Source organism: Cupressus sempervirens, chromosome 4 (assembly GCF_028749045.1).
Source record: "Cupressus sempervirens isolate cs-2001-9-10 chromosome 4, ASM2874904v1, whole genome shotgun sequence".
Taxonomy (NCBI): Eukaryota; Viridiplantae; Streptophyta; class Pinopsida; order Cupressales; family Cupressaceae; genus Cupressus; species Cupressus sempervirens.
Window position 1 is genome coordinate 124,178,979 of NC_143121.1, and position 25,698 is coordinate 124,204,676.

General features: G+C 39.5%; 1 long non-coding RNA gene across 2 annotated transcripts in view; it reads right to left on the reverse strand.

Moving 5' to 3' along the window:
* LOC149560243 (uncharacterized) overlaps positions 1 to 25,486 on the reverse strand; it is a 48,953-nt gene extending 23,467 nt beyond the window's left edge. For both annotated transcript variants that reach the window (XR_016363337.1, XR_016363338.1), the window contains exon 1: positions 25,100 to 25,486. This is a non-coding gene — a long non-coding RNA (uncharacterized LOC149560243). The remainder of the gene's footprint in view (positions 1 to 25,099) is intronic.
* Between the last annotated feature and the right edge of the window lie 212 nt (positions 25,487 to 25,698).

The window sequence follows — 25,698 nt, forward strand, 5'->3', positions numbered from 1 at the left end:
CTTTCAGATTTATTAATAATAGGTGAAGCTGTGAAGCTTTTGGCACCATATCTGACATACCCGATTTGGGGTTTCTTGAGAAATTTGGAGGATCTTTGTGATATTAGTTGTTTGATCTTAAAGATCTGATTAAAGGTTGGAAATATCATACAAAATCAGTAAAGGGACATTATAGTGGTATCAGAGCCATGATCTTGCCAGCCTGAGGGTTTGTAGAAGTTGTATGTCAGTTTTAACAACTACCCAGATCTTGCATTTCAGTTTTTAGAACTACCCAAATCTTGCATGCCATAATTTATGATTGCATGTTGCTTTTAATCAGCTGCATGAAAAAATTTATGGTTGCATGCTACTTCTAATCATTTGCATGTTAGTTCTTGGTGAATTTGGTGGTTGTAGAAGTTTGCACGTCAGTTTTGACAACTACCCAGATCTTGCATGTCAGTTTTGACAACTACCCAGATCTTGCATTTTTGACAACTACCCAGATCTTGCATGTCATCATTGATGATTGCATGTTGCTTCTAATCAGCTGCATGAAAAAATTTATAGTTGCATGCTACTTCTAATCATTTGCATGTTAGTTCTTGGTGAATTTGGTGGTTGCATGTTGCTTCTAATCAGTTGCATGTCAAAATCTATGGTTGCATGCTACTTCTAATCATTTGCATGTTAGTTCTTGGTGTTTGAAGAAGTTATATCCTATTGGGGTTACACTCTACTTTATCCAGAATGGACAGGTATAGTGCAGAGTCTTAGAGGACATGATCTTGGACAATTGATATCCAGAGTCAAAACAGTAGAAAGGATGGTTATTTAGACATTCGAGATAAACTTATGAAAATAAGCCATGACATGTCTAAACAGTTGATTGAGCACCACCGTATAATGAATGACATGTTGTCTGACCCAGCTAAGATGGATAAGTTGACTGGATTTCTATTTGGCAGATTTTCTCATAGGGCAGATGACACAATTACCAAGAACTTGCATGAACAGTTTGAGAAACTAGATGATAGCCAGGTAGAGGTCTCAGATTCTACTCTGCCACAGGAGGTGGTGGGAAAGGATATTACACAGATTGATAGTAATGGTCAACTTGATACTCAAATTGAGACAATTGTTTACAGGTCGTCAAAGGGTGATGCCACAGGTATTCAGGATGGTATAGTTACAACAGGCAGTGACTACAGTGTAGTGGGTTCAGATGATGATTATGAGGATGTTGTTGTGCAGGATGGTGAGATACCTGGTAGAGATGAGCAAACATTGAGCATTCATGACTTTGCTGAGAAAGAGTACCAGGCATAGTTAGATGCTTCATCACATGAGGTTGAGGCTGGTAGTACTTCACATGATTTGTCCAGCCAGCTGAAGGTGAACAAAGATAGTATTGTGACTTCATTATCTCATCATGACAAGTATGTGGAGTTAGTTGGTATTGGTCATATTACTCAGGTGAGGAGTTTGCTTGAGTTACCAGTTGATTCTAGTTTACGGATATGGACTCGAGATTGTTATATTGGCATTTGGGATTCAATTGACTGGAGATCTTTAACACTTTTTGGTAGCAGTGTTTGTTTGGGTGCTATTATGGATTTGATTAGCAAATTACACGGTGTTGTCTTTTCTTGTGCCAGTATCTTGTTTGATGTTGGTATTAGTTTTTATACACCAATGTTGGGCTTTGTTCATATATCCAGTCGACCATACTTGCTGGAATGTGTTGATGATATTTCATATTTGGCAGTGTGTATAGATGAGTCCCAGGATCATATTGGCATTGATGACAGCCAGGAGGATGCAGTGGGCAATTTTGAAGACTTAGTTTCCTTGGGTATAGAGGAGTTGGTCAACAATGCTAATGTTTTTGATACTCTGTATGTTGATATGAGCTTTAGATTTGATTCACAGGATATGGATGGTAATACTCTAGAGACTAGTAACTTTGAGGATACTCCTTCAGACAGTGCATCAGAGGAGGTTTGTAGGAGACAGTCAAGCCAGTGCCATCATGTGTCTAATCAGTTGAGAGTTAGTGACTGAGACATTGCTATCACTTGCCAACATTTCGATGCTGCTCATCAGTTGTTAGCAGTTTATGGATGGGGTTCTCCTACTAGTGATCAGCAGGGAGGCAGTTATCTTTCCTTGACAGAGTTCCACTCTTTATGGGAGGCTATTCGGATTTCGAGACAGAATTATATGCAGTTGGTAGCCGACAGAGATTATCTTATGGAGTGGGGCAGTACAGCATATGATGCATTGTTGGCCAAGAAAGATGAGGTGAGTGAGCTTACTGAGCAGCTTGACGTGACTTCTGAGATTCTTGAGAGTACACAGTTGGCTTTCAAGGAGTCACAGTTTCATTTGGCTAAGGTGACCATGGAGTTAGAGCGACTACAGTCTTTACCTGATTCTATACAGTCACAAGTTGTGGTGTTTGGTGATCCGAGGATGTCCATGACCGAGATTGTCAAAGACAGTGGAGATGGGGATCATCCATTCTTGATACTAACATTGGCATATCAGGTTCATTCCCACTAGAGTGAGGTTCAATTGAGTTGGGTGTTGTAGCAGATTGTTGTATGCCTGACATGGTGGTGGCCTCTAGTATTGATGGCATAGAGACTAGAGATGTATCAAAGATCATGTGTGATGTTGGTGAGTCAACAGTTGGCATGGTTCCTGCTAGTGATACTACTCCCTTGGTGATATCTTCAAAGGTAGTAGTTAGTTCCAACACGGTTAATGATCAATTGCAGTTAGTTTCATCTGGATTACAGTCTGAGCCACTAACTGAGATTGGCGCATTCTATCAGCATTACACTGTGAGGTACACTCATCAATTTACCTTTGATGATCATGTTGATGAGATAATGATACAGAGATGTACTTTGGTTCCTAGTGCTTATCATCAGTTATGGAACAATTTGATGCCTCAAGATGAGAGTTGTGATGGGCATGACATGGTGATAGGTTCTGCAATTGACAGCTTGATAATATGTGACTTAGAGCAGGAGTTTGGGAGTTATGCTTCACTAGGTGTTGTTATTGATCCTACTCCTTTGGCTATGACATCTCTTGACTTAGCTAGTGATCAGTCACAGTGGGTTGTATCACTTGTTCATGGTGAGTTGTTGACTGAGGTTGGTTTTTTTAATCAACATTATATTGCAAGGTATGTACATCAGTTAGCATTTGATCCTTGTTTTGAGGAGTTGATGGCAGGCAAATTTGGTTTGGATTCCATTTCTTACTCTTTATCTTGTAATTTCTTTTCACCATCAGCAGTGCATGGGAGTTATGGTTATGAGATAGTGGTCGGTGATTTGCAGAGTTGTGTTGACTACAGGAGTTGTACAGTGTGTGGATTCTCCATACTTGGTACAATTTCATTCGAGAGTTTTCACCATTATTGCAGAGTTGGATTGTACATTCCGTATAGGCCAGTGGGATGCGTTGATGGTATTTACTGTGTTGGTAGTTTGATTTGTCCACTTTACTTGGGTTCTGATGTTCTAAGAGTTTGTGTCTCATGGGTTTTTGACTATGGTGGTGGTGATTTTGGAGTTTGGTTGAGCTATAATTGTCAGTTTGATTATGGATTCCTCTTGGTCATATTGCAGAGGATATTGTAGGAGCCTGTGTTAATTGGTAGTAGTATAGTTCATGACTACATTTGGGATCTAGGTGGATTGATTGGTTTATTGTTCAGCCATTGCTTGAGGACAAGCAATGTTTGGGAGGGGAGGACTTGTCATGTCCCCTTTTCAAATAATAAAAAAATAATAATCTTTGCTAAGGCAAGCAGGCCCAAGAAAGTGAAGTTTCGGAAAAAGGGGGTTAATCTTTGAAAATCGTTGGACTAATAAATGAAATTATTATTAAAATATGTTTCATTAACCTCTCTTGGACGTGAGTTATAGTTATGGCCTCTTTTAAGGGGTTTGGAGGCATTTTGGGCAGATTCTAGAACTGGATTTTGCTCATTTCTTTGTTATTCTTCAGAGGCTGCCAAACCTGTGGAGAAGGAGACCCAAGAACGGGAGTTTACAGGTTTTCAGGGAGACCCAAGAACGGGAGTTTGTAGGTTTCTAGGAAGGCTAAAGATGGGAATTTGAAGCCATTCCATGTGCATGCTCATACAGAGTTTGCCTTTGTGCTGAACAGTGCAGATTTGTGGGTTTTCGAGTGTGTGTTTTTGTATGAGTTTGGTGTTTTCAGTTAAGTATTTCATATCAGTTTTGGTTGCTGCTGTATTTCAGACTTTAAGGTGTTAAAATAGAGCTGAATATATGTATTGGGATGTGATTAAACTTCTGAGATAGATTATTAGTGTTTTTGTGGTGTTTCCGAGCATTTTTGTGTTAATTTCGGGAGCCCGATGAGCATAGTTTTTGTCCTACATTTGAGAACTGTTGTGTAAAGGCTATACAGATTTGGAAATTTTATTTTGTAGGCTGTTATGCTGCTGAAATTTCTGTAAAAATGTCCACTTTCATATTTATTAATAATAGGTGAAGCTGTGAAGCTTTTGGCACCATTTCTGACATACCCGATTTGGGGGTTCTTGAGAAATTTGGAGGATCTTTGTGATATTAGTTGTTTGATCTTAAAGATCTGATTAAAGGTTGGAAATATCATACAAAATCAGTAAAGGGACATTACAAAACACTGCCTTTTTCCATAAAATAGTGCAATCTCGTCAGAATCAGAGCAATATCTCTTCTTTGGTTAATTCTCAAGGCATCCAACTGACTTCCTTGCTAGCTTTGTTCCAGGAGGCTACTCGGTACTTTTCTACCCTCTTCTCTGAGGACTCTCCTCCTGCTGATAATGAAGAAAATATTATTTTGTCTTGTATTCCTTCCCTTATCACTTAGGAAATGAATGATTATCTCATGGGTCCAATATCTTTGGAAGAGCTTGAGGAGGTGGTCTTTGGCATGCCTAAGGGGAAGGCTCTTGGTCCTGATGGCTTTCCAGTTGAGTTCTTTCAAGAATTTTGGGACATCATTAATCATGATTTGTTGGAGGTGGTTAAGGAATCCTATTCTAGCAAGCAGATGCTTCGGGCTTTGAATTCTACTTTCTTGACTCTTATTCCTAAGAGAGAGGGTGCTAATCAATTGGAGTTTTTTAGACCAATTGCCTTATGTAATGTGGCTTACAAAGTTATTACTAAGTTGATTGCTGAGAGTATTACAAAGCGGCTTCCCATTATTATCTCTGAAGAACAAGGTGGTTTTGTTGCTAGAAGACAAATTTTGGATGGGGTGGTTATTGCTACTGAGGCTATTCATTCTATGGCTACTTCAAGGGAGCAAGCAATGTTTGTTAAGCTGGATATGGCTAAGGCCTACGATAGAGTTAAATGGAGTTTCCTAAGGAATGTTCTTCTTTCTTTTGGATTTAGCTCTGACTAGGTGAGTTGGACCATGAGTTGTGTTACTTCTGCCTCTTTTTTTGTTCTTCTTAATGGACAACCTTCTCAACTATTTGGTGCCTCTAGAGGCCTCCGCCAGGGTGACCCTCTCTCCCCATATCTATTTATCATCATGGCTGAGGGCTTGGACAAATTCATTAAGTATCAGTTGTCCTAGAATTCTATTCAGGGGTGGCGGTGGGGTAATGGTTTACCTTCTCTTTCCCATCTTCAATTTGTTGATTATTCTGCTCTTGCGGGTCTTGCTAGGATCAAGGAAGCTAAAGCCTTTCGACATACTTTGGACATTTATTTGGTAGCTTCAGGCCAGAAAGTTAACGAGCACAAATCTTCCATTTATTTTTTCAACACTCCTAATTCTATTCAGCACAGGATTGCTGGCATCCTGCGGTTTCGGATTGGGTCACTTTCTTTCACTTATCTTGACATTCCTATTGTTGTTTCTAGGCAGCCACGTCTCTTCTGGAAAAATTTGATTACCAAGCTTCAGGATAAGGCAAATCATTGGACTCATAGATGGCTTTCTACTGTTGCTCAGGTTAATCTTCTTCAATCTATTATCCAAGCTCTTCCTACTTATAGAAGCATGGTTCAAGCTGCTCCTATTTACTTTCTCAAGGAGTTTGATGCTCTTTCTCGGTAGTTCCTTTGGAGTGGTAATTTGCGTAGTACTAAATGGAGTTTGATTAGTTGGGAGACTATTTGTAGGCCTAAAAAGAAGAATGGTCTTGGGCTTCGATCATCTCTCTTGAGTAGTCAAGCATTGGATGCTAAACTTTATTGGCAATGGTGCTCTGGACAACATCTACTTTGGGCTCGTATTATCACTCATAAATATTTTCATGGTGTTGATCCTTGCTCTATTTCTGCACTTCCTCTTGAAGGTCATGGCTCAATGGTTTGGCATACTCTAAAGATAGGTACGATGTTAGTCAAGAGGGGTCTGTTCTAGATATGTAAAGGAGGTTCTGAGGCTTTGTTTTGGTCTGATGCTTGGGATGAATTCCCATCCATATTATCCATGTACCCTCATCTTCAGACCCTTTGTGACTCTTTTCATGCCACTAGATGGGATAAAGTGGCTCATTACAAGACTCCTTATCAATTGAGACCTGTTGTTGGTTACAGATGGAAGCACTCTTTTGAGTGGCCTCCTAGAGGCACAGATGTGGATGGTTAGGAGCTTTCTCAGATTTTGGCCTCTAGAGAGTGTTCCTCTTTTCTCGGTCCAGATGTTTTGGCTTGGGGAGGTACCTTGTCTGGTAAATATCATGTCTCTACTGGGTATCAGGAGATAACTAGACAATTATTTGGGGATGCTGAGGTCCCATGGTGGAAGCAAGTCTGGAATAAAGTTTCTTGGTCCAAGTGCAATTTTTTCATGTGGCTAGTGGCTTACAACCACTGTCTTACATGGGATAATCTTTGTAAACATGGATTTCAAGGCCCCTCTTATTGTGTTTTGTGTGGTAATGGGGAGGAGTCTATTTCCCATCTGTTCTTCTATTGCTCCTATTCTATTCAGCTATGGCACCTTTGGTGGAGTGCTTGGGGTTGCTCTTGTAGGCATGCTTCCTCTTTTCCTAAGTTCTGGGCCCGCTTGGGCAATGCTCCCTCCAATTCTTCTCCTCTCCATGCTGCTTGGATTGCTGGCCCATTGTTCATGCTTTGGCATATTTGGTTGGAGAGGAATCGTTGCATCTTCTAAGATGTTCGGCTTGGTGTTTTGCATCTTTGGTGGAAGACCTCACATTCTCTTCAGGAAACTATTCAGGTGAAGTGTGAGCTTGATGGGGGTATGGATCCAGTTGATCTTGCTATATGCCATCGCCTCAATTTTCATCTTCAGGATGTGGCTACAGCTCAAAGGTTTCCTTCTGTGTCCAAGCAGCTTCAGCATCAGAGGAAAGGTTAGGTGAATCGGGATGGGCATTGGACTCCTCCTCCTTGTGGAGTTCTAAAAATTAACACTGATGGTTCTTCCTGAGGGAATCCAAGCCCTACTAGTATTAGGGGAGTGGCTCGTTGTAGTTCTGGTGATGTTAAATTCTTTTTCTCAGTTCATAAGGGTGATTACACTAACAATCTCATGGAAGCTCGGGCTATTTTATATGCTATGGAACAGTGTTGCTTGCGGGGATGGAGTAAGATTATCTGTGAGTCTGATTCCCAAGTGGTGGTGAACTTGCTTTCCTCGCAGGAGCTTGAGGATGTTAGTTGGCAGCTGGCCACTGTTGTTAATCAGATTATTTTCTTTTCTACCTCTTTTCAGTTCATTAGGTTCACTTATATTCCTCGTGAATGGAACAGAGCTGCTGATTGTTTAGCCAAATGGGCTTCTAGTCATGATCCGGGTTGGAATATTATGGATAGGGGGCAACTTTCCTTTGAGATGGTGCAAGAATTTGATGATCTTGTTGCTCAAGATCAAGCTTTCCTTGTTGTTTTTCTTTTTGTCTTAATAAATTTTTACCCCTCTTTTTCCGAACAGGTCTATTTCAGGTGAATTGAAGATTAAAAAATGGAAGCAATTACCAAGAGTTTGAGAAAATGACAGTGTTATTAATTCTCACAAAAATTTTCCCCATAAGTGATACAGACAATGAAAGAAGCAGATGCGTTGTAATCTTTCAAAGTTTCTAAATGCAACCCAAAATTTGCCCCATAGTTGATACATGTACAAGAAAAGGGCAAAGCAATGACTAGATATGCCAAGTCTACAAAAATCGTGCCAAGTCAATTGCAATTTATAATTTGAGTGATTTAAATATATACCAGTTTTCACCCACAAACTAGAATAAGACTAGTTCAGTGGTCACTACCTATTTCAATCAGATGAGTGAAGTCTTCATGCTGAGAAATAATGTATCAATAAATTAACCATACCATCCACAATTTTGAGATTTTCTATAGCATATCACATAATAATTATATCTATTACTATCAGCATATTAACATTAATGCTTACAGTTGCGAGTCTGGATCATTTAAGCTTATGAAACACCTAGTTTGAACACTCTACTAAAATTACAGCTTTGATATATGCAAATGGGAGTCTAGTAGACAGACGAGGTTTTACTCAGTAATTTATGGTTGTGAAGACATAATAACTAAATTTATAAAAGTGTTTACCATGTGACAAATTACAAAAAAATCACAAAATCTGCATGGTAATTATTATGGCTGCTGGGATTCGAGCCCAGGTCCCCACGGCCACAACTGATGATCAAAGCTTAAAATGGTTTTTAATGGAATCCACGGTGGGGTTTAAATTCATTTTATGCTCTTGTGCAATAGCAAACGTGGTGTTTATGGTCCCAACTAGAAGTTGAAAACACTGTACAATACTTCCAATTATGTAATATTTGTGTTTTATTCCCCATAAATCATAGAAGAAGAATAAGATGCTTTCTAGTTCAGATTTCAACTTCTTCCTTTATACATCTCACCAAAAATTTTGGTAATCCAAAACATTGTTAAGTACCCATTGCAATAACAGTGCCATTCCTGATTTGTGAGAAGGGAGAGGAAAACCTATAATTTGGCCATAATTAAGCTAAACTTTGGTGTAATTACTTATTATTATGCCAAAACTACATGGTTAGTGCCATAGAATTGGCCTATGCAGGTTTCGAACCTGCGGCCTTCGCGTTATTAGCACGACGCTCTAACCAACTCAGCTAATAGGAGAATCAATGCTAATTTCCACACTGTGATTGCCTCCTTGCAATCCCTTGAGTCTCGCCTTTTTACGCAGTTTGCCAATACTATGCAGTTCGACATCAATAGCCTCCGTACTAATTATCAGAGTTTTCGCACTTCCAGCCAAGCGTGGTGGGCCGATAGCACAAATCGGTTATCTTCTTTGTCTGCAACTTCCCATAGCATAGCCAGTATAGCACAAAGTATCACCACTACTACCCAGACTATTGCCAAGAAGTTATCAGTTATAGAACAGACTACAACGCAAGTATGTTCTCAACAGCTATCAGATGCACAAGGCATCCATAACAGTTTACAGTCTGTAAAAGATACTGTAACTGATAAACTCAGTGCTTTACCACAGCCTCCACCTGCCAAAACTCCTAGCAATTTTCTTAGCTCACAGGCAGATCACCAAAGGCTTAAAGCTCTACATTCTGGTAAAGCCTTAGTAGTCCATGTACCTCAGCCAAAGCCTCAGGAGTTTGACCCTAAGACAGGTACTTGGAAACAAGTTAATATGGTTTCTCAAGATCCGTATGATCAGCTGTATGCCTTCAATGAAAATGTACCATCGTACATTAATTTAGACAACTACGACCCTGTTAAGAACAAAGCAACTCTAGATGCATTACGAACCTGGATGGACAATGCAATCTACGCCGCCAACATGACACCAGACCAAGCTATCAGAAAAGGTCTAAATGCCCTTACAGGCATTGCAAGAAGTGCTTGGGACAGTCTTCCTACTGAATATAAAGATGATCTTATTAATGCTGGTGTCACAACTGTTAGTAGTACTTTATATAGAATGTTTGTGGGTCAGCATGATAATGAACAGCGAGTAGCGCTGAAAAAATTCACAGAAAACAGAATCTGTGATATGAGCAAATTGGATAAGTACTGCAGTGATCAGTGCACCAATTTTTATAGATCAAGCCAAACAAATAACAATGTTTGGATGTACAATACATTTCTCAATGGATTTCCTCTTCAGCTGCAATCTTACTATAGGGAAAAGATTCTTTATAGTATTATGAATACTCCTGATATGAGTATTAATGACGTTACTTTCCCGCAGCTATGTCAATTCATCAAAGAGATCAATAGTGATCTTTGCAGTGAAAAGCAGAATCGAAAAAAGAAGAAAGAGGTATTGCCTTAACTCAAAGCTAGACTTTGTCATTGTCAGTCTACTTCATATGGTTGTGAAAAGCACAAATCTAAGCACAGACCTTATAGAAAGTCTAAATTTCATAAGACTAATGATCAGTATCCTAGGTCCAGAAAGAAAAGAAAAGTGTTTCTAAGAAGAAAAGTTAAAATCAAAAGGAAAGATTTCAAGCCTACCTGCTACATTTGCAAGGGAGAACACTATGCCAATAAATGTCCAGATCGTGACAAGAAAGGTAAGCGCGTTCGCGCACTTCAATCTGCCAATCTGTTTAATGAACCTGTTTCAATCATTTCTGATGCTAGTGATTCAGAAGATATCTGCATAGAAGACAGTTCATCAGAAAGTGATGAAGAGATTATGCAAGTTCGACATCTACATCTTGCTCATAGTTCTACTGATGAAGAATCTGACCGATTCTTCTCACCTAATGAGGACGATCAGTCAGAAGTATCCTTCTACTGCAATATGTACCATTGTGTTGATCACATCCCAGACCGACATCGCTCAATGAGTTAGATCAACCCTCAATGGTTGAAATTGACTCCGCGATAGGAGCTTGACTGAATACAAGCTCGTAGTAACCAGCTGCTGAAGCGAAAAGAGGAGTTCATGACTCCATATCAGTTCACACAAATCAAGAAAGAGTTAGTTGCTTTAGAAGAGCAAAGGAATAAACTCTTACTGGTAGATGAATCTGTGCTAACACAGTATGATCCAGATGCTCCAGGACAAAGGTCATCTCCCAGACCTCATGATTATGTTCACAATCCACAAGGACAACAAGCTTTTGCCAAAGCATCAAGGAAAGAATGGCTGTCTCAACGGCTAGCCTTCTTGTATCAAGCTAAAGTGGATATTTTCTGAGAGATCCATCAAGTTCAGAATGAACTCCGCGAATATGAAGCCAGCAGTAGCTCCTTGATAGCCTTTGAAAAGTTGCTTCTTGAAAGAGAACAAGTTCAAGAACCAATTCCTGCAGAAGAACCTGCTACTTAAACCAGTCCTTATCAACAGCCTCCAGATGATGAGTCAAAGCAAGTATACGGATATCAGAAAGGTATGTGAAATCCATGCCCTGCATTTCTGTTAACCGTCAAGTTATCTGGTTTAAAACCATATCAGCTATGTGCTTTGTTAGACTCAGGCGCAGATTGTAATCTGGCCCATAAGGAAGCCTTTCCCCTTGATTGTTGGGTTCCTACTTCCACTAGTATACATTCAGTCACCCATTCAAACAATCCAATCCGCTTCCAAGCACATATCCCTATTCAGTTTGTGAAGCAAACTTGTGTTGTTACTTTTTTATAGTTTCCCGTCGACCAATATGATTGCATCATTGGCAGCCATACTTTACAACAATGGTCCCCTTACACCGTTGGGCATCAGGGTACCTTTATTGATTTCCAATTTGGTCAAGTCTCTCAGATTAATGAGTTTCGCGCATACTCACCCAAGCTCTCTTTTCCTTCCATGCCGAAACCCATTCCTCCTACCTCGCGTGTTTGGTTAGCCACGTAGTCTCTTGCCACCCGGGGGGATTTAGCTAATATACAGTCTGATTTTTGCGCCACCATTTTAATTAAGGATCTCAACAAATATCAGCGCAATATGACTTGTACACTCCCTCTGAAAACTGATGAGAATAATCAACCAATGCTTCCAATAAGTAAAGCCAATTACTTTATCCTATCTCCAGAAGAGCAAGCATTGTGCGACAAGGATATTCATGAGCTTCTGAGCAAAGCCATCATCAGACCCAGTAATAGCCCATTCTCCTGTCATGTCATGTACGTACCAAAACAGGATGAAAATGGCAATATCATCCCAGAGAAAAGGTTAGTAGTCAACTACAAGCCCTTGAATGTCTGTTTACAGAATAACCAACATCCTCTTCCCAGTAAGGATTATATATGGCAAAGGCTTCAAGGTTGCAATATTTTTAGTAAATTCAATCTAACGAAAGGCTTTTGGCAAATTAGTCTGCAAGAGAAAGATTGATACAAAATTGCCTTTTTAGTCCCTCAAGGACTCTATGAATGGAACGTGTTACCATTCGGGATCAAGACCGTACCATCTATCTTCCAGAGCCACATGGACCGTATCTTTAGTCCATATGCAAAATTCATACAACCATATATTGATGATATTTTGATCTTCAGTCAAGACTATCAAAGTCATATGAATCATCTGAAGTAGTTCTTGACCATATGTCAAAGTAATGGCTTATGTCTGAATCCTACTAAGTTGCAGTGGTGTACTGAAAGTCTCATCTTCATTGGGACTCGCATCGAACCTAATGGCCGACTGTATCCGTAGAATCATCTCCTCACTGCCATCTCCAAGGTAGAAGTTAGAGACAAGAAATCCCTTCAACGATTTCTTGGTATGGTCAATTACATTGCTGGATACTATCACAGAATAGCTGAAGCCAGAAATGAGCTGAATAAGCTTCTGCGCAAGAACGCACCACCATGGACTCAACAGCATGATCAGATCATCCAGTCCATCAAAGATTAGTGTCAACAGCTCCCTCCTTTGAAGATTTTAGGAACAGGAAAGAAGATTGTTCAGACTGATGCCTCTAATGAAGCATGGGGCACTGTCCTTCTTGAAGAAGTTCTACATGAAGGTAAAGTTCGAGAAGAAGTTGTCAGGTATGAATCTGGCTCATTCAGAGGTGCTAAATTAAATTATCATAGCACACATAAGGAATTGCTTGCTGTTGTAAATGCTTTCACCAAATTCCAGTTGTTCATAGGTGATAAGCCATTTGTGTTAAGAAGTGATTTGAAACATCTCGCAAGCTTCTTCAAAAAAGAATCCAAGCACAAAGTCACTCGTGGTCACTTGTTGCGATGGGCGCAATTTCTAGACACATTTGAATTTGAAACAGAATATGTAGAAGGCATCAAAAATGTCTTAGCAGACTTTCTCAGCAAAGAAGGTTACCATGTTAATGCCTTAAATGAAGAAGAGGAGTATCAAGAATATATCCGTCCTCGAGCTAATCCAGTGGCTCAAAATTTACCGAATATTGTGTGTAATTTGTATAATAGCTCATATTTTGCTTCTGATTTAACAGATCAACAGATTCACAATGATCAAGTTCACATGAGCTATGAAGAAGAACGAGGAAGACTAGCAGAAGATCACAGAGATCAAACTCTGCAACGATTGCCACAACTAGATAGATATATCGCAGTCCCTCTAGCTCCACCTGTTGTTCCTCCTCCAGCACCTGCACAACAACAACAAAATCAACGACATGTTCGTGTGATTATGGAACGAAGGTCCACTTACCCAATGGTGTGTAATACACGTTGGATTGCAAATACAAGGATGTTGACAAAACAAATCTATGATGAATTTTGTTCGGTTCATTTTGCAGCCAGTCGACAGCTTCTCATTGATGCTCTCATCATCAAATATCCTTGCTAAGAAGCCGATCCAGAAATCTCTGCTGCCATAGGAACTATTCCTACCTATGCATCCTGTTATGAATGGCCTATTGAGTTTTTCACGAATACACATATACCAAATCAACATCAAAGCCAATACCACTATCTATCCAGGCTTGATGATTTCTTTTTAGGCCTATACCCACATTCACATTTGCAAAATCCTCTAATTATAAACTATGGGTATCTGTTTCGTTTATAGTTTTTATCAGCAACACCAACACCAATTACCCTTGGCGCTTTCTCTAAGTTTGGACCTACACTAGCACAAGAAGATACCATTGAATTGCGTACCCTTTCTTCCTTTGTAACACAAAGAAAACCACTGTGGTTGTTTACATAGTTTGAGACAATCCCTGAAGATTGTACTCCCGATATCAAAAACTCTACAGCATTCCTTCAGGTAACACGACGTATCTTCTAGAAGGAAGAATCTATTGAAGATCGCCTTACAAGACTTGATGCAGAACACAGACCCATGTCTGAAGATGAAGAAAAAATGAACTGGGAAGTCAGTTATCCACATTCGCATTAGTACTAACACTCATCAAGTGGGGTTGTCACTTGACGCAGGCATCTTAACCTGTGTTAGTAAAACTAAGACAAGGACGTCAGCCTTGGTAAAATTGACATTAGCCGAGTTACCTTTCTCGTTCAAAAAGATGCTGTTGTAATAAAGTATGTCGGTGTATCCCTGTTCACCGTCTTTTGTGAGTGGAGTTCCTGTAGCAGATTCCCTCTGTCGAAGAGCCTCTTTACGCGTGTCCGTTTCCTATGGTCGGACTTGAAAATTTGTAAAATGAAGAATATCTCTTCCATCTATATAAGGAAGATCGATCTTCATTCAAAATCAGAAGAGGTAGTCGAAGTAAATTTAGTTGCTAAGTTTAAGTTCTTAGGAAGAAGAGTCTTAGAAGTTTGTTATCTCTAAGCTAGATGTTCAATCTGTAAATCTCAATCTCTAAGGTTTCTTATACTCATATTCTGGTATAGAGAGTATGCTCTTATCTCTGTTTGAGATAATAAAAAATTAGACTATCAGCGCGTGATGTATATGTAAACATATGTAAGAGTTCCGCTGCATATCAATGAAATATCATAATTCAGTTTACATTCACAGCTGTGGAAAAGTTGGTATCAGAGCCAAGTTCTTTCTTATTACTATGATGTCTTGCTTCTGCACTTGTCAATAGAGCCTCTCGTGTTTCTGTTCAATCCTCGCATGATGTAAGTCCTCGTTGTTCAAGCCGTGTGAAGGCGTTTAGAGGCAGGGAGAGTAGCGCACTTCGGATCACGATAACAGAAAAGAGATCGAGATGGCCGATCCCCGAGATCAACAAGATGCAGACCAGACAACAGAACTAGTAAGTCTGAGTTCAGTTTTTGATTCCATACAAGATATTAATGTGGATGAAGATGTATCACAGTCTGAGGCATACTCTATGCCTACAGATCGTTTTAAATTAGCAGTTAAGAAATGGAGTGAGATTTACAGTGATTTAGGTTTGTTAGCTTATAAGTCTAAGACAATATGTAAATTAATAGAATTGCAAGTAGTAGTGAAGAATGATCAGCCTCACAGCTTTATCAATCTGTTATCTAGTAAAGACATACAGAATCTAGTTAAACAAGCCAAGACTAAGAATGGATACAAGTATTTGCCCATAGGTAGTATTGTGGCTGGAATAGAACCCCTATATCACAAAGGTATACCAGCAACAGTCATGATGACTTTGCTTGATTGTAGACACAACAGATATAGCGATATGCTCATGGGAGGTATTTCTGCACCCATGGCTGCAGGAGCCACAACCTTTGATGTCATCCCTAACTTTGCAGTTAGTCTGTTAGATGATCATTTAGACAAGGTGATGATGTTCCAATTTGGAACGAAATACTTAAATATGAAAAAGGGCTCAAGAACACATGCTTTATGGTTTGCCCTCTATGGCCGTTTGTTTAACACTACAGTTCCAATAGTTAAAGATCCAAGGATTGATAAAAGTCAGAATAGATATTCATTACTCTGGCAGACAGATGCGAAGGGTGCGTAGATCACTGCACCTCGCATGCTTCAGTTGACAGATATTCAAGTTCCAAAAGAGTGGATAATTGATATGAAAGCTTTACGCCAACTAGAAGGCCCTAGTAATATGACAACAATTACTAATGTACAAGAAGATTATAATCAAGCCCAAATATCCTTTGGTTCTTCCCAAAGTTCATCCTCGACTTCTACTCCCATCCGACAACCGTTGTCCAGAAGTCAATCCTCACTGAGTTCATCTTCTGTACCTAATATAACCAGACAGCCTTCTATGCCACCAATGCGAATGCCACCTACTATTCCTGTCAACCCAATATCCAAGCATTCACCAATAGTAGTTTCTAATCCTCTCGCTGCTCCATGTGAACATCCTCAGTTCATGGAGTTGGACAATGGTGAAATGCAATGCACCAACTGTTCGTTCATACATCCCCGTTATGTCCGCATGATCCTTTCTGGTCAACAAACTACTTTTGACCAAGCTAGACTGCAGTCTCCCGAAGTCCCATCCTTTCATGACTTTCTCTTGCAATCTGCCAATGATAAGGATAGCATTCCTGGCTGGCCCCAACACGTAATAGCCTCTGGTCAACCAGATGCTCCCACACAGATCAAAATGCTAAATTATGCTAATCTGTGTATTCAGAAAGCCTTGCTTGTACAGCAAAATGCTTTTCAAAAATTTGTTTAGATGGAACTCGCTGCCCAGTAAGCTCAAGCCAGTAACAATGCTAATTTCCACACTGTGATTGCCTCCTTGCAATCCCTTGAGTCTCGCCTTTTTACGCAGTTTGCCGATACTATGCAGTCCGACATCAATAGTCTTCGTACTAATTATCAGAGTTTTCGCACTTCTAGCAAAGCGTGGTGGGCTGATAGCACAAATCGGTTATCTTCTTTGTCTGCAACTTCCCATAGCATAGCTAGTTGGGCGGCGAGTTCCATCTGAACAAGTTTTTGAAAAGCATTTTGTTGTACAAGCAAGGCTTTCTGAATACACAAATTAGCATAATTTAGCATTTTGATCTGTGTGGGAGCATCTGGTTGACCAAAGGCTATTACATGCTAGGGCCAGCAAGGAATGCTATACTTATCATCGGCAGATTGCAAGAGAAAGTCATGAAAGGACGGGACTTCGGGAGACTGCAGTCTAGCTTGGTCAGAAGTAGTTTGTTGACCAGAAAGGATCATGCGGACATAACGGGGACGCATTTCACCATTGTCCAACTCCGTGAACTGAGGATGTTCACATGGAGCAGCGAGAGGATTAGAAACTACTGTTGGTGAATGCTTGGATATTGGGTTGACAGGAATAGTAGGTGGCATTCGCATTGGTGGCATAGAAGGCTGTCTGGTTATATTAGGTACAGACGATGAACTCAGTGAGGACTGACTTCTGGACAACGGTTGTCGGATGGGAGTAGAAGTCGAGGATGAACTTTGGGAAGAACCAAAGGATATCCGAGCTTGATTATAATCTTCTTGTACATTAGTAATTGTTGTCATATTACTAGGGCCTTCTAGTTGGTGTAAAGCTTTCATATCAATTATCCACTCTTTTGGAACTTGAATATCTGTCAACTGAAGCATGCGAGGTGCAGTGATCTGCGCACCCTTCGCATCTCTTTGCCAAAGTAATGAATATCTATTCTGACTTTTATCAATCCTTGGATCTTTAACTATTGGAACTGTAGTGTTAAACAAACGGCCATAGAGGGCAAACCATAAAGCATGTGTTCTTGAGCCCTTTTTCATATTCAAGTATTGCGTTCCAAATTGGAACATCATCACCTTGTCTAAATGATCATCTAACAGACTAACTGCAAAGTTAGGGATGACATCAAAGGCTGTGGCTCCTGCAGCCATGGGTGCAGAAATACCTCCCATGAGCATATCGCTATATCTGTTGTGTCTACAATCAAGCAAAGTCATCATGACTGTTGTTTGTATACCTTTGCGATATAGGGGTTCTATTCCAGCCACAATACTACCTATGTGCAAATACTTGTATCCATTCTTAGTCTTGGCTTGTTTAACTAGATTCTGTATGTCTTTACTAGATAATAGATTGATAAAGCTGTGAGGCTGATCATTCTTCACTACTACTTGCAATTCTATTAATTTACATATTGTCTTAGACTTATAAGCTAACAAACCTAAATCACTGTAAATCTCACTCCATTTCTTAACTGGTAATTTAAAATGATCTGTAGGCATAGAGTATGCCTCAAACTGTGATACATCTTCATCCACATTAATATCTTGTATGGAATCAAAAATAGAACTCAGACTTACTAGTTCTGTTGTCTGGTCTGCATCTTGTTGATCTCGGGGATCGGCCATCTCGATCTCTTTTCTGTTATCGTGATCCGAAGTGCGCTACTCTCCCTGCCTCTAAACACCTTCACACGGCTTGAACAACAAGGACTTACGTCATGCGAGGATCTAACAGAAACACGAGAGGCTCTATTGACAAGTGCAGAAGAAGGACATCATAGTAATAAGAAAGAACTTGGCTCTGATACCAACTTTTACATAGCTGTGAATGTAAACTGAATTATGATATTTCATTGATATGCAGCGAAACTCTTACATATGTTTACATATACATCACGCGCTGATAGTCTGATTTCTGATTATCTCAAACAAAGATAAGAGCATACTCTCTATACCAGAATATGAGTATAAGAAACCTTAGCGACTGAGATTTACAGATTGAACATCTAGCTTAGAGATAACAAACTTCTAAGACTCTTCTTCCTAAGAACTTAAACTTAGCAACTAAATTTACTTCGACTACCTCTTCTGATTTTGAATGAAGATTGATCTTCCTTATATAGATGGAAGATATATTCTTCATTTTACAAATTTTCAAGTCCGACCATAGGAAATAGACACGCATAAAGAGGCTCTTCGACAGAGGGAATCTGCTACAGGAACTCCACTCACAAAAGACGGTGAACAGGGATACACCGACATACTTTATTACAACAGCATCTTTTTGAACGAGAAGGGTAACTCGGCTGATGTCAGTTTTACCAAGGCTGACATCCTTGTCTTAGTTTTACTAACACAGGTTAAGATGCCTGCGTCAAGTGACAACCGCACTTGATGAGTGTTAGTACTAATGCGAACGTGGAGAACTGACTTCCCAGTTCATTTGTTCTTCATCTTCAGACATAGGTCTATGTTCTGCATCAAGTCTTGTAAGGCGGTCTTCAATAGATTCTTCCTTCCAGAAGATACGTCGTGTTACCCGAAAGAATGCTGTAGAGTTGTTGATATCGGGAGTACGATCTTCAGGGATTGTCTCAAACTATGTAAACAACCACAGTGGTTTTCTTTGTGTTACAAAGGAAGAAAGGGTATACAATTCAATGGTATCTTCTTGCGCTGGTGTAGGTCCAAACTTAGAGAAAGCACCAAGGGTAATTGGTGTTGGTGTTGCTGATAAAAACTGTAAATGAAACAGATACCCATAGTTTATAATTAGAGGATTTTGCAAATGTGAATGTGGGTATAGGCCTAAAAAGAAATCATCAAGCCTGGATAGATAGTGGTATTGGCTTTGATGTTGATTTGGTATATGTGTATTCGTGGAAAACTCAATAGGCCATTCATAACAGGATGCATAGGTAGGAATAGTTCCTATGGCAGCAGAGATTTCTGGATCGGCTTCTTGGCAGGGATATTTGATGATGAGAGCATCAGTGAGAAGCTGTCGACTGGCTGCAAAATGAACCGAACGGAATTCATCATAGATTTGTTTTGTCAGCATCCTTGTATTTGCAATCCAACGTGTATTACACACCATTGGGTAAGTGGACCTTCGTTCCATAATCACACGAACATGTCATTGATTTTGTTGTTGTTGTGCAGGTGCTGGAGGAGGAACAACAGGTGGAGCTAGAGGGACTGCGATATATCTATCTGGTTGTGACAATCGTTGCAGAGTTTGATCTCTGTGATCTTTTGCTAGTCTTCCTCGTTCTTCTTCATAGCTCATGCGAACTTGATCATTTTGAATCTGTTGATCTGTTAAATCAAGAGCAAAATATGAGCTATTATACAAATTACACACAATATTCGGTAGAGTTTGAGCCACTGGATTAGCTCGAGGACGGATATATTCTTGATACTCCTGTTCTTCATTTAAGGCATTAACATGGTAACCTTCTATGCTGAGAAAGTCTGCTAAGACATTTTTGATGCCTTCTACATATTCTGTTTCAAATTCAAATGTGTCTAGAAACTGCGCCCATCGCAACAAGCGACCACGAGCGACTTTATGCTTGGATTCTTTTTTGAAGAAGCTTGCGAGATGTTTCAAATCACTTCTTAACACAAATGGCTTATCACCTATGAACAACTAGAATTTGGTGAAAGCATTTATAACAGCAAGCAATTCCTTATGTGTGCTATGATAATTTAATTCAGCACCTTTGAATGAGCCAGATTCATACCTGACAACTTCTTCTCGAACTTTACCTTCATGTAGAACTTCTTCGAGAAGGATAGCGCCCCATGCTTCATTAGAGGCATCAGTCTGAACAATCTTCTTTCCTGTTCCTGGAATCTTCAGAGGAGGGAGCTGTTGACACTAATCTTTGATGGACTGGATGATCTGATCATGCTGTTGAGTCCATGGTGGTGCGTTCTTGCGCAGAAGCTTATTCAGCTCCTTTCTGGCTTCAGCTATTCTGTGATAGTATCCAGCAATGTAATTGACCATACCAAGAAATCGTTGAAGGGATTTCTTGTCTCTAACTTCTACCTTGGAGATGGCAGTGAGGAGATGATTCTACGGATACAGTCAGCCATTAGGTTCGATGCGAGTCCTAATGAAGATGAGACTTTCAGTACACCACTGCAACTTAGTAGGATTCAGACATAAGCCATTACTTTGACATATGGTCAAGAATTTCTTCAGATGATTCATATGACTTTGATAGTCTTGACTGAAGATCAGAATATCATCAATATATGGTTGTATGAATTTTGCATATGGACTGAAGATACGGTCCATGTGGCTCTGGAAGATAGATGGTGCGATCTTGATCCCGAATGGTAACACGTTCCATTCATAGAGTCCTTGAGGGATTGAAAAGGCAGTTTTGTATCGATCTTTCTCTTGCAGACTAATTTGCCAAAAGCCTTTCGTTAGATCGAATTTACTGAAAATATTGCAACCTTGAATCCTTTGCCATATATAATCCTTACTGGGAAGAGGATGTTGGTTATTCTGTAAACAGACATTCAAGGGCTTGTAGTTGATTACTAACCTTTTCTCTGGGATGACATTGCCATTTTCATCCTGTTTTGGTACGTACATGACATGATAGGAGAATGGGCTATTACTAGGTTTGATGATGGCTTTGCTCAGAAGCTCATGAATATCCTTGTCGCACAATGCTTGCTCTTCTGGAGATAGGATAAAGTAATTGGCTTTACTTATTGGAAGCATTGGTTGATTATTCTCATCAGTTTTCAGAGGGAGTGTACAAGTCATATTGCGCTGATATTTGTTGAGATCCTTAGTTAAAATGGTGGCGCAAAAATCAAACTGTATATTAGCTAAATCCCCTCGGGTGGCAAGAGACTGCGTGGCTAACCAGACACGCGAGGTAGGAGGAATGGGTTTCGGCATGGAAGGAAAAGAGAGCTTGGGTGAGTATGCGCGAAATTCATTAATCTGAGAGACTCGACCAAATTGGAAATCAATAAAGGTACCCTGATGCCGAACGGTGTAAGGGGACCATTGTTGTAAATTATGGCTGCCAATGATGCAATCATATTGGTCGACGAGAAACTGTAAAAAAGTAACAACACAAGTTTGCGAAGCAAACTGAATAGGGATATGTGCTTGGAAGCAGATTGGATTGTTTGAATGGGTGACTGAATGTATACTAGTGGAAGTAGGAACCCAACAATCAAGGGGAAAGGCTTCCTTACGGGCCAGATTACAATCTGCGGCTGAGTCTAACAAAGCACATAGACGATATGGTTTTAAACCAGATAACTTGACGGTTAACAGAAATGCAGGGCATGGATTTCGCATACCTTTTTGATATCCGTATACTTGCTTTGACTCATCATCTGGAGGCTGTTGATAAGGACTGGTTGGAGTAGCAGGTTCTTCTGCAGGAATTGGTTCCTGAACTTGTTCTCTTTCAAGAAGCAACTTTTCAAAGGCCGTCAAGGAGCTACTGCTGGCTTCATATTCGCGGAGTTCATTCTGAACTTGATGGATCTCTCGGAGAATATCCACTTTAGCTTGATACAAGAAGGCTAGTCGTTGAGACAACCATTCTTTCCTTGATGCTTTGGCAAAAGCTTGTTGTCCTTGTGGATTGTGAACATAATCATGAGGTTTGGGAGATGAACTTTGTCCTGGAGCATCTGGATCATACTGTGTTAGCACAGATTCATCTTCCAGTAAGATTTTATTCCTTTGCTCTTCTAAAGCAACTAACTCTTTCTTGATTTGTGTGAACTGATATGGAGTCATGAACTCCTCTTTTCGCTTCAGCAGCTGGTTACTACGAGCTTGTATTCGGTCAAGCTCCTGTTGCGGAGTCAATTTCAACCATTGAGGGTTGATCTAACTCATTGAGCGATGTCGGTCTGGGATGCGATCAACACGATGGTACATATTGCAGTACAAGAATACTTCTGACTGATCGTCCTCATCAGGTGAGAAGAATCGGTCGGATTCTTCATCAGTAGAACTATGAGCAAGATGTAGATGTCGAACTTGCATAATCTCTTCATCATTTTCTGATGAACTGTCTTCTATGCAGATATCTTCTGAATCACTAGCATCAAAAATGATTGAAACAGGTTCATTAAACAGATTGGCAGATTGAAGTGCGCGAACGCGCTTACCTTTCTTGTCACGATCTGGACATTTATTGGCATAGTGTTCTCCCTTGCAAATGTAGCAGGTAGGCTTGAAATCTTTCCTTTTGATTTTACCTTTTCTTCTTAGAAACACTTTTCTTTTCTTTCTGGACCTAGGATACTGATCATTAGTCTTATGAAATTTAGACTTTCTATAAGGTTTGTGCTTAGATTTGTGCTTTTCACAACCATATGAAGTAGATTGACAATGACAAAGTCCAGCTTTGAGGTAAGGCAATACCTCTTTCTTCTTTTTTCGATTTTGCTTTTCACTGCAAAGATCACTATTGATCTCTTTGATGAATTGACATAGCTGCGGGAAAGTAACGTCATTAATACTCATATCAGGAGTATTCATAATACTATAAAGAATCTTTTCCCTATAGTAAGATTGCAGCTGAAGAGGAAATCCATTGAGAAATGTATTGTACATCCAAACATTGTTATTTGTTTGGCCTTATCTATAAAAATTGGTGTACTGATCACTGCAGTACTTAGCCAATTTGCTCATATCACAGATTCTGTTTTCTGTGAATTTTTTCAGTGCTGTTCGCTGTTCATTATCATGCTGACCCACAAACATTCTATATAAAGCACTACTAACAGTTGTGACACCGGCATTAATAAGATCATCTTTATAATCAGTAGGAAGACTGTCCCAAGCACTTCTTGCAATGCCTGTAAGGGCATTTAGACCTTTTCTGATAGCTTGGTCTGGTGTCATGTTGGCGGCGTAGATTGCATTGTCCATCCAGGTTCGTAATGCATCTAGAGTTGCTTTGTTCTTAACAGAGTCGTAGCTGTCTAAATTAATGTACGGTGGTACATTTTCATTGAAGGCATACAGCTGATCATACGGATCTTGAGAAACCATATTAACTTGTTTCCAAGTACCTGTCTTAGGGTCAAACTCCTGAGGCTTTGGCTGAGGTACATGGACTACTAAGGCTTTACCAGAATGTAGAGCTTTAAGCTTTTGGTGATCTGCCTGTGAGCTAGGAAAACTGCTAGGAGTTTTGGCAGGTGGAGGCTGTGGTAAAGCACTGAGTTTATCAGTTACAGTATCTTTTACAGACTGTAAACTGTTATGGATGCCTTGTGCATCTACTAGCTGTTGAGAACATACTTGCGTTGTAGTCTGTTCTATAACGGATAACTTCTTGGCAATAGTCTGGGTAGTAGTGGTGATACTTTGTGCTGTACTAGCTATGCTATGGGAAGTTGCAGACAAAGAAGATAACCGATTTGTGCTATTGGATCTTGGAAATATGCACGCAGTCAATTAAAATCCAAATCATGTTTAAGAAGACGTAGTTTTTATCAAAGAAACTCTCCTTTTATGATTAGTTTTTAGTTGCTTGAAGTTGAAAATTTTCTTGATCCTTCCTCTCTATTTCCCTCTCTTCATGTGGTCCTCATTTCGGATCTGCAGTGCTGCATTTTTTTTTAATGTTGATGTGCCTTGTCGCAATTGAAGTTATCATGGTCCTCTTGATCATAGAATCTGCATTCTTTCCTAACATTCAATTCCACAATGACCTTTTTTTTCTGATATGATCATCTTCCTCTTTCTAGTTTTGGATTTTGTACTACACTTGCATTTAATTTGTTGTGTTATCACGCAGTATGGTGTACATATGTGATATCTCAATACCTCAATACAATGAATTTCAGTGTATTTGTTTTTTCTAGTGAAATCTCCCACCATAATCTTCATGCTCTACTAAAAAATAACTCAATTAAAGATATGTGTTCAAAGGCATCACAAGAATTTAAGAAACCTAGATTCCGAACATCCATAGAAGATGCCATAGAAGATTTCGTGGACATAGGTTCGACTAAGTTTCATGTTTATTTCATGTTTATAATAATGTTTCTAGTCAGACATCCTACAGACCATTTGATACATCTAACTATCCTGTTTCTTGTATTGATCAAGAAAAGCAAGTCCGTATTAATAATAGCAGCTGGCAGATGATTGTATTTGGTTAATTTGTAGTACTGATCAGAGAGCAGAGGCAATTTAGTTAATTAGTGATACTGAGAGTATTTGGTTCTATTGAGACAATTTGATTAATTAGTAATACTGAGAATATTTGGTTTTATTTATGCCCTTTATCATTCATGAAGTGGGCCTTTACAAGAGGTGAGACGCAAACAAGCAGGGGATAAATAGTGAAATCCCATCTAAAACAAGTCAGCTGATTGCATGTTATTTGGAATTGATTAAAGAGGCTATGTAGTATTGAAATTTGCTATTTAAAATGGCAATTATGTTTTGCTTGAACAAATTGGCCGAAATCTAAATTTTCACTTTAAAAAAGGAAAAAATCAGAAATAGAAGAAATGGGAAAGGAAAAACTGACATGGCATTTTGATTTCTTTCATGCGATACATCTCAGCATATTTGAAATGTTTTTACCCCTGTTTCTCTCATTTCCTCCCCGGTGCTACAACTCCTCCATCTTCCTTCACTTTCCATACCAGATCATTTCTTTTAGTTATTTGCACGCCCACTTCAATGGTTTCAGGCCATAGACAATTCTGATAATAATAAATTCAATGTTGATAATAAAAAATTCATTTAACTATCTATGCTTCTTTCACTACCCTGCTTCTTCATCTGCGTGTACGCTGTGGAAGCAGACAACAACAGGAACAGACATACCAGCAAATGAAACTTACTAAGAACAGCACCCAAAAAAGATTTACCAAATATTCGGATTTGGGAAAACAAATAAATAATCAGATAAAAACATCGAAGGAAAGGACATAAAACTGTATATAGAGTCTTTACCTGATATGCTTTACCCCACTCCCTGCAACGGCTATTTTGGTTTCAAAATGTTTGATTTTTAAATTCCTCTTGCCGTTGCATTTAATTTCAAACTCTCTCAACGGCTATTTTGGTTTCAAAATGTTCGAGTTTTAAATTATTCTTATCGTTGCATTTAATTTCAAACTC